Source organism: Anser cygnoides, chromosome 27 (genome assembly GCF_040182565.1).
Source record: "Anser cygnoides isolate HZ-2024a breed goose chromosome 27, Taihu_goose_T2T_genome, whole genome shotgun sequence".
Lineage (NCBI taxonomy): Eukaryota > Metazoa > Chordata > Aves > Anseriformes > Anatidae > Anser > Anser cygnoides.
The window spans coordinates 241,798-251,744 of NC_089899.1; positions in this window are offsets into that span (position 1 = coordinate 241,798).

Here is a 9,947-nt window from a genome sequence, read left to right on the forward strand (position 1 = left end):
AGTACAAATGCAGCATCCTGTAGGGTTATAGCATCAGCGTTTCAGTCTTCCTTGCACATTTCAACTATAAAAAATGTTAAAACATCACCAAAATCAAAATTCCACGTTTTCTGGGCATGGGTACCACAGGGGTGCAGAGAGATCTAAACCTAGTGCTGTTCCATGTGGGTACCACCAGCCCATCCCAGGAGACGGTAACACCAAGCTTGGGCACAAGCCAGCTGCATGGATTCATGTAGGAGCAAAGGCTGTGGTCCCAGTTAAAGCCAGATATTGTGGACAGCGAGAGCATCGACCCTTGCTGTCAGCAAGAGGACAATGCAGCACTTGCATAGCACTGAGCACAGCTGGGCCTTAAAAACAGGCTGTAAGACACTGCTGCAATACCTAGTTTTATCTCAGATCTCTGCCTGTCCATAAAAGGATAAAGTCAATCTGTAGCTATAAAGGAAACGGAACTGGGAGTCCTGCTCCTGTCCCCATGCTTTAACCATATTGTCACCCTTCTCTTCCTACAAGCCCCTGTAATTTGTGATAACATCCAACCACTGTACTGAGGCACAAACTCCACAGAAGCAGCCCACGTTTCAGCGTTTCAGGAAAGAAATCACACCCAGAGATTCAAGAGATTTGTATGACTGGTTGTACTGGAAACAAGAGTGAAAGATACAGGTATTAAATCATCAGCAACCCATAAAATCACGGGGGTTTCTCTGCTGCATATTACAGCATTGGCCAAAGGCCCTGGTGACGATAATCCTGCCACGCTCAGTGCTGTGAGTGCATGCAGCAGAACCAGTCCTCCCTCTGAAGATACTGAAGAAACACGACAAAAGGCAAGAGAGGCTTCGGTTGCTGGTGGCAGCTCTGGTTGCTGTGGCTGGGCCCAGGCAGGTGCCCACCAGAGAAGTCCTGGCAAGCTCCCTGCCGCATGCAGGCGTCCCTCAAGGTAATTCGAGACATTTGGATCGTTTTAGTGAAGTTGGCAGCAAAGAGAAGAACCACCAAAGCCTGGCGCTCAGCAGTTTCACAGAATCACAGAATTGTAGGCGTTGGAAGGGACCTCAAGAGACCATCGGGTCCAACCCCCTGCCAAAGCAGGCTCCCTGGAGCAGGCTGCCCAGGGAGGCGTCCAGACGGGCCTTGAATATCTCCAGAGAAGGAGACTCCACAACCTCCCTGGGCAGCCTGTCCCAGTGCTCCCTCACCCTCACCATGAAGAGGGTGTTTCGCATGTTGGTGTGGAACTTCCTGGGCTCCATTTTTTGGCCATTGCCCCTTGTCCTGTCCCCACAAACCACTGAAAAGAGGTTGGCCAAATCCCAATGTCTCCAATGTTTCTTCCAATACTTTGTGGTTTTGGAAAAAACTTAAAGACCCCCCCCCCTTCTGAAACTGAGCTTAAAAATATTACATCTGAAGGATATTAATCTGGACATTTGGCAAGTGACCTAGCAAGAGGAGGAAAAGAAATAACTTTCTGTCCGGTGCTTGGGATTTCATTGACAAAAATAAAATAGAAGAGACGAGCAAAAGCCCAGTCTTCCAGGTCCCACTATGTTTTCAAGTTTACTTCACAACAGCTAATCCGGAAAAACCATTTTGGTACATCCCCAGCCATAATGTGCCTCTTGTGACAGAAACAGCAATTCTGTCCAAGTCGCAAAGCCAGGAGCTGTGTCCCGTGCCCTGGACATCCCCCTAACCCCCAGGGAACACGAAGGCCCCCAGCAGCTGGTGGCAGGGACCGAGCGGGCAACCCTGACCCACAGCCGCAGGCACCTTCTGGCCCGGCCTCGTCGCCCCGGCAGCTCCGCGCTCACGTGGTGGAGCAGAGGGGTGGGCGAGTTGGAGAGCTCCCCGGTGCAAGCGGGCGCAGGGCCCCCCAGCCTCTCGCAAACCTCAAAAGGCAGAAATAAAACTGCAAATACTTTTTAAGAGAAGACTTGAGATCGCAGAAGAGCAGGCTCTTCCTACCAGTAAAAACTGTCAGCAAAACTCTTCAATTCTCTACAGAATTGCAGGAAAAAAAAAAAAAAAAAAGATCTGTGAGGCAGCTTTTTGAGGAGGCCCTTGCCCAGACGCAGCAATGCAGCATGGTGCACCGAGAACTGGGGGGGGGCTGAGGGCCCCCCGCCAGCACCTGCCCCTCGCTCTCCTTGGAGCTGAGGTCGCTGCCGCTGCTGGGGGCGGTGAGGAAGGTCGTGATGGAAGTGACGGATGTGGCACATTTTACACAGACAAAGGGCAGTCAGTCCAAGACCTACAGCTCCGAGGTTCGAGTACGGAAACACCAGCTCCATTCACTTGCCTCTCCCCCACCATGTGGCTTTCCAGACATACTGGTTTTGGCTGGGATTCAAAGTGAGACAGTGGTCAAAGGTCAAAGGATGTCCAAGCAGGGCGGGGGGGAGAGGCGGAGCTCTGTAATAATCTTCTATTCATACCGATTTCCTGTGCTGCTAGGAGGGCTGGTTCCTCTCCTTTCTTTGCTGCAGACAGCACGCAGCCGCGTCAGGCTCAGAGCTGGGAGGCACAGGAACCCGATGAGCGTTGTGCTGCACTGACACCACAGGCCACAACGGGAGAAAAGCTGAGCCTACACACATCCGCAGAGCAAACACTTCACTTACACTCCTCGGTGGTGCGGCTTTGTTCTGGCCTTAACTCTTGGTGTGCACTTGAGGGCTTTCAGCTGGGACAGGAGAGCCCTGGCTCTCCAGGCACAGAAGGAACTTGAGTTAATGAGGTAAATGCAATGGGAACTTGCCTGGCTGGGGCACAGAGTGCGGTTCTCAGCCAAGTGGTGCGGATGGTCTAGTAACAGAAAAAGCAACCAGACAGCTGAAGAAATTAAGGCAAACTGGGGGGGAAAGGGGCCAAACCTGCCTCTCTATTTTTAGAGGTACTGAGGTAGTTTTGTATCAAGCAGATTTCAAACATGGCAAAATTACCATTCTTCTAACTGCACAGAGAGGAGGGAGGAAAAAACAGGACTGGTTAAAGCACAGGAATCCAGCATATTTCTTAAGATTAGGACAGACAAATGACATTCTAAAATCAAAGACTAGGGGTCGAAGTTTAGAAAACCACCAATGAGTGCATCTGTCTTTGTGAATCCCAACTTCAAAAAAGTTTTGATCAAGCCTAATTTTACCAACTACCCCTTATTCTTAAACCATCTCAAGTCTGTATGTACTTTAATTAGCAGTCTACAACGAAAGTTTCCTGACTGCAGAAATACAATTGCCTGAGTTTTTAAAATGTAACAGCCAGCTTGAAGTTCTCGTGTTAACACACGACCCCTGATATGTTTTATTTTTCAAGATGTACCTCCGGGGAGCGCTCATTTTTCCTTATGCTCACCTGTGCATAAAGGTGGCTGGTTAGGCCCCGCGCAACACCCGCAGAAACACTGAACACAAAGAATTTACCATTCCTGGTACTTTCCAAAGCTTGTAATTCAACAGCTTGTCGGAGCCCCCCCGCCGTTTTGTGACTGAGGGTCCCCAGCCACCGAGGTGCCGCGCTCCTGGCTGCGGGTGCTGGCTCCAGGCAGGGAACACGCCGGGGCTTTTCCACGCACACGCTGCCCTCTTCAGGTTCGCAGCTGCTCCGTGCTCTCCGAGGCTCTCTGAGAAACTCCCGGACTGACCCAGCCTTACATCTATCTAAAAACCCTTTTCAACAAAGCAGAAGACTGCAGCTTGGAAGCAAGGGAAGCATCTGCCCAGTGCGAGTAGAATAAAATGTCATTTGAGCTTTATAAAGCAGCACTGATGCCAGGGTTCTGGGCCCGGATGGGAAAGGCATCCATTTCCCCTGGGTTTCTTTACAGCATTTAACCTGATCTGAATCAAGTGCTGCAAAGCATAAGCTGAGCTAGGATTTTTCTAAACAGAAATGCCAATGATGTCCTCACCCGACAGCTTCAGTGAGGCTCCTTGAAGAGCAGAGGCAATCAGCCGTTCACAGCATTCGAGACCGAAAGGCTGAGCCCCTGGGAAGCAGGAGGAGAGACCAGCATTTCAAATGCTTCGTGGAAATGCCTTTCTGTCGCGGCCAGGAGCTACATGTCCACACCTGAGATGAAGGCAGGAGCAATTCTCGAAGCAGTGCAGGAGTGGGGAGCGGCTGCAGCTGATAGCACCCAGCTGGGCACACGGAACAGCCCCAGGCTGCAGCCGCAGCCCCTGCTGAGCCACATCCTCCCTCTGCCGCCTGGGGAGCGCGGTCACCCAGCAGCTTGCACGCAGCCCAGACGCCAGTCTTGTCAGCTGGGCTGCTTTGGGAGCTGTGAACAGTGCTCTGAAGCCTTGAGTTCTCAACCTAGGATGGTACAGAGGTCAGAAAAGTTGCTCGTAGGGGCTTGAATTCCTCGTCAGACTGTGCCACGAAAGATAAAACAGCAAAACCAAGCAAGTAGACCCGACTGGTATGTCTGAGTCCACAGGCAAGAGTTCATTTTTGAAATTGCTTATGGTGTTATTTTTTGCTGGGAAGCTACTGAGATATCATGCAGAGGAAACTACACTTGCAATTCATTTTCAGTTACCTTTACAAACCAAACAGAAGGAAGAAGCTTCTGTCCAAGGTGATTTTTACAAACTTCCTTTTCCATCTTTTTTTCACCACCAGTTCTTACTACTTTGGTTGCAGGGACATAGTCATTATAACTCTTTTAATTAAACAAACAAGCTTTTCTCCACCTGTATTCCAAAGCACTACCGTCCAAAACCAGTTACTGCGGTATTTATTCAAATGCCCTCGCTCCACAGCAGCCTGGTTTCTGTTATGGAGCGACCCTTGGCCTTCCTGTACTTCCCTTGAGCTCTCTGGAGCTCACCCCAGTGGCTGCAAGGCCTGCGAGAAGCAAGCGATGAGACTGGAGGCAGGACCCAGCAGCCTTCAGAAGACAAGAGCATTCACTAGAGGCTAGGAGTGCTGGACCGGGGTGGGCTGGACAGGGCAGAGGAAGCTGAAGCACAGGCAGGAGGCTTCATTGCTGCTTTACAAAGCTCAGATGACATCTCATTCTTCTCACACTGGACAGATGCTTTCCTAGCTTTCCCAGGGGAGCAGATGTAATACTCAGAGAAATGAGCTTTCTCTTGCTGTGGGGATGACGGCTGTCCAAGAACAAGGCAAACCCTGCTTTCTCCTTCTCTGCCCTCTTATTCTGCATATTTTGGGTATGAAAAAGACAGAAAGCGATTTAACGCCTGAAGCCCACCTGTGTTCAGCATCCCAAGGAGCCACTGTGGCGTGGGCAGTGACATCTAACGGCCAGGCCTGGAGCGGTTGGAAGCACCAGCAGAACTCTGCTCCCAGGACCGCCAGAGCTTTCCAGAACACCCGCCTGGCTGCCAGCCCCATCCCGACAGCTCACTTTTCCCCGGTGCCCTGCGAACAGCTGCAGGACAAGGCCACGTCCTCGCCGTACCGGGCTGCTTCCTGCCCCGCTCCTGCCCGGGCTCCCCAGGGCCCCATGGCGCAGGCCGGGTGCTCCCGGCCGCGGGACACGGCCGCTGCGGCCAGTCAGCCCCAGGGGCTGCAGAGCAGGCGAGGGGCTCACAGCCACGCAGGAGGAGTTGACCCAGGCTGCATTTGAGGGGCCCTTGGGAAAGGCAGCAACTGTGAGCAAGCCGCAGGGATCGTGCTGCCGGCGCCGCTCCAGCTGCCTCTTTCCCTCGGCCATGCCAGGCCCGGCAGGGACCTCCCCACTGCAGCGGTGCTGAGCAGGCTCCAGCGCTTCAGCGCCACGTGCACGGTGCACCCGCACGCGTGGCGTGGCCGGAGGCTGCTGAGGCCACGGCACGAGGCCTCTCACCATCAGCTGGGGATGTTGGGCATTCGTTTCAAGTCCTTCAGCCCCTTCAAGGAAGAAGTCAATCGTTACTATGCTTGATTTACACAGAGCACATTATATAGCCCCTTTGCAAAGAATGGTGCTATGTATGACCCCCCTGAGGAAAGAAAAAACACTTTCAGCTGCTATTTCATGCTGTCCAGGTGGCAAGAACATGGAGCTACCAAGAAAAGCATTGTACACTCACCCTTAATTAGAAAACAGAAAATGAAACCACTCACAAATGCCGGCCAGTATCACAGCCAGAGAGACTGGTGTGGTCTTCCTCAGTCAAGATGAAGCACAGCACCTCAGGCTACCCAGCATCTGCAGCTTCACCCGTGCATTAAGTTACAGAGAAGGGAGAAGCACGTCCTTGCTTGCAGCTTCCTGAAAACCCAGGTAACCTTACGCAGAGGAAGTTATATATTTCCACCCACTCCCAGATTATTTAATCTGAAATTTCTGTGGAATGCTGCCAGGGAAGGAGAAGCGATTTCCAGCAATGCCATCCCAGGAAATCAGTTTGTGAAAGCTTTCACAGTCATCCATCTCTGGACTCCTAAAGGGAGAAAACTAAGCAGTATTTCATGTTTCAGACTATGTTTCTAGCAACGAAAACTGGAAGCAGGTATGATCCCACCAAAGTTTCTCCTATAGGCAATACATATCCTTTAAGAACTGTGCTTGAAAGGCGCTGACACTACAATAAAAGGCACCAGCGAACACTGACAACTCCACAATTGCACTGCAAAAATCCTATATAAGTCAAGATGCCACCACGGCATCTCTGTATTTTAAAACCCGTCAGCCATTCTCCAAAACTGAGAACTATTATTTGTACAGTATGTTGTATATTACATATTATACCACATATTATACTTCATATTTGCCAAAGCAGATTTTGCTTCTGTGCCTCGGAGTCCTGATTTTCTGAGCGGGGAGCACACTGCCAGCTAGGAGGTCAGCGTGCTTCACGCTGAGATGCCCTGCAGGGTACCGAAGTTGTCCAGCCACACAGAAAGAGGGGAAGAAGAGGAAGAGAAGAAATACATGCACGATCACCACGGCTTTTAGGAACAAAATTTATTCCAATTTCAAACAGAGAATTTATTTCAGGAGAAAGATATGAAAATCAATTTCCATCAGATATTTCTGTAGTAAGGGTTGGTGCCCAGCAGTCAGAGTTGGATCATTCCAAGAAACAATCACACTCCTAGACTGGAATGAGACAGTTCGGAGCCTGAATAGAACCTGACACTGGGCATCATATTCAGAAACTCCTTTACCCTACCCTCTTCCCTTCCCCCACCCCAACACGCACAACAATACATGCATTGCAAATGACAAGGTTTAAAAACAGCATTTTATATAGTATCTTTTTAAATAGGATAATGTTTAAATTGTCTTAAATCAGGATCCTATAATATACAAGTATAACCAAATAATTTCCACCACATTGGCACTTGTAAAGAGTCTCTGGCACTACTAAAGAAGGGGCATTGGCACAAACCATACTTTTTTTTTTAAAAAAAAAAAAGAAAAAAAAGGGTGCTGCATAACACACTTTATCTCTGCTGGACTCTAACAACCCGGGTTCTGTACAGTACAATACAATGGTCAGCACACTCTGGAAGGTTTTTTTTTTTTTCTTCTTCTGTGTGCGTGAGAGTGTGTTGTGTTTGTTTTTTAAAAAAACAATAAAACACATGAAGAAAAACCATAGTTGAACGCAAGGCCAACATTGCTAGGAAGCAACAACAACAGACCAAAGAATCCAGCTCCAGGAAAAGGGGACGCGGGCAGGATGGGCTGGAGCGATCTGACACGCCAAAGCAGGAACAAACTGCTGGCTCACCAGGTAGCCAATCCACACAGAACGGTGCAAAGAAATGGGATGGTCCTCTCCTCACTGACTTCAAGTTTCACACTGGTTCAAAGTACATTGGTTTCTTCAGCAGAACAAAAAATAAAAAGTGCACAAGGAGCAGAGGTTAGCCAAGAGACCACTTCCTCAGACTCAGATTCTAGATTCCCTAAAAGAATCCAATGCCACCTCTTGTCTGAGGTCAATCCGTTACCTTGACCCATGGAAAGTTCTGACTGGCCTCACTTTCCAAAAAGATGGTATAGGCAAATTGGTTTAAGGTTTGGCACTTTCACTAGGGCAGGCATTTGCCAAAGGGCCAGCCAACAGAGATGTGAACCAGTTCTGCAGGAATGCTTCACTGGCCAAGCCGGAGGCACACAAGCTACTACTTGCTAGAAGCATGTGCCAGCACTGGCATCTCCTCACACACAGCACAGACCACAGACAACTCCGTATTACGTGTGCAAGTCTGACCCGTTCCTCCCCTAATCCAAAGCAAGGTTTCGGGAACTCAGGAGTCAGCCATCACACGACATTCGTCCTTCCCCTTTGCAGTAATCATCATCACACCAGGCCAGTTACCGGGCCAACAGCTACACCAAGCACCCAGTCAGCAAGGTACAGCACACGCCTAAATCTTGTGCTGACAGCCTCCCGCAGTTCTCTGCCACATTGCAGATCCACTCTGCAAGAGACAGAGAAGCAAAGATCCCTCCCCCTCTGCCAGGGCAACAGCTCTTAAAGGAGAGCACACAAAACCAAAAAAAGTTTCTGATTCAAGTGGGAAGTACCACCATCATTCATCTTGGAAAATATTTCTGGCAAGTTATTTCCAAGAGCCTCTATTTCTCAGTGCCAGGCCCGTTGCTGGCAACAGTTGTAGTGTGAACCATTTACATGAGGATCAAGGAAGCAGAAGAGGCTGATGCTGCCATCTGCTTCAGATGAACAGCATCTAGAATACACGTAGATGACTATAAACTCCTCTTTATAGGACAGTCTCTACAAAATGGACCATTTTGGCATAAAGACAAAAAAATGCAATAAAATTGATGCAAAACTGTCTGACACACGGGAATCCCTTTCATTTCTCCCAAATGTTAAATGGAGTCCAGAGCATGGTTAGTCTAAAGAGGTGCTGTATTCCCCTCAGCATCACCACTCTGCCAGACTGGCTCTTCAATTGTTGGTCCCATGGCTGCTGTTCCAACTTAAGCTCTCTGATCGCACTTGGCAGAGCTTGCTTTCTTCTGTAGTGCTCTGAGACATGCAGAGGCTTCCCTCAGCTATTCTGGACAAGAAGGGCCTAAAACCAGAATTACTCAAAATAACATCCCTCCAGATTTTAGTGTTCTAGATCAAAGCATCTTAAGGATCTTGGACAGTAAAGATCTACTCTTACACGATGTGCAAAACACTGATGTAGTGCTCTGTCTACAAAAGAGACAAAATATCAACAGCCCCCTTCAACAGTGCAGTTCATTTAATCTTTATCTACCGGCAGCCTACTAACCTTCAAGGGGACAAACTGGTTGATCCAGAGAATTTGGACCCAATGCTACTTTCTGGAATTGAAGTAGAAGCATCAGTGATAGCTAAAACACACATGTCCAGAGGCGGGTCAGATCTGTTTCCTACTCACTCCTTGTCTCGCCTCTGCAGTTGTCATCCAGGCCAGTGTTATTCATCACGTTTCTCCACTTGCCTTGGTGCCTGGGAAAAGCTGTCTAATGTGCAAAGGCTCCACATCCTCCTGCTTAGTGGATGGAGTTTTATTTGGCATCTAGAATCCAGAATTACTTCCACCCTACCTTCCACTCGCACCAGCAAACCCTGCTGCCTCTGCCTCTACTCTCCAGCTAAACGAAAGTGCAACCACAGTAGGGCTTTCTGGATTCCATAGCAGCCACATGCTCCAGCCACGACTATGGTAACTTGATTATCACATGCACCCTGGAGCAAATATGTGTGCAAGTCCTCCAGAGAGGATCCATACTTCTCTGAAGAGAAACACAGCAGCATGTGCCTCGGGGGAATGCATAAACAGGAAAGCGAAAGTCGCCACTCCCTCCAAGAGCTATCCACAATCTTTTTAAGTAAGAACTCTACCTATGTCCTGAAGTCTGTGACCCACCAGCTCTGGTCCTTCCTAAAAATCTGCAAGCTGGACAGGACTGAGGAGTTCTTACAAAGCCATTCGACACACTAGCACTAAATGCAATAAACAAG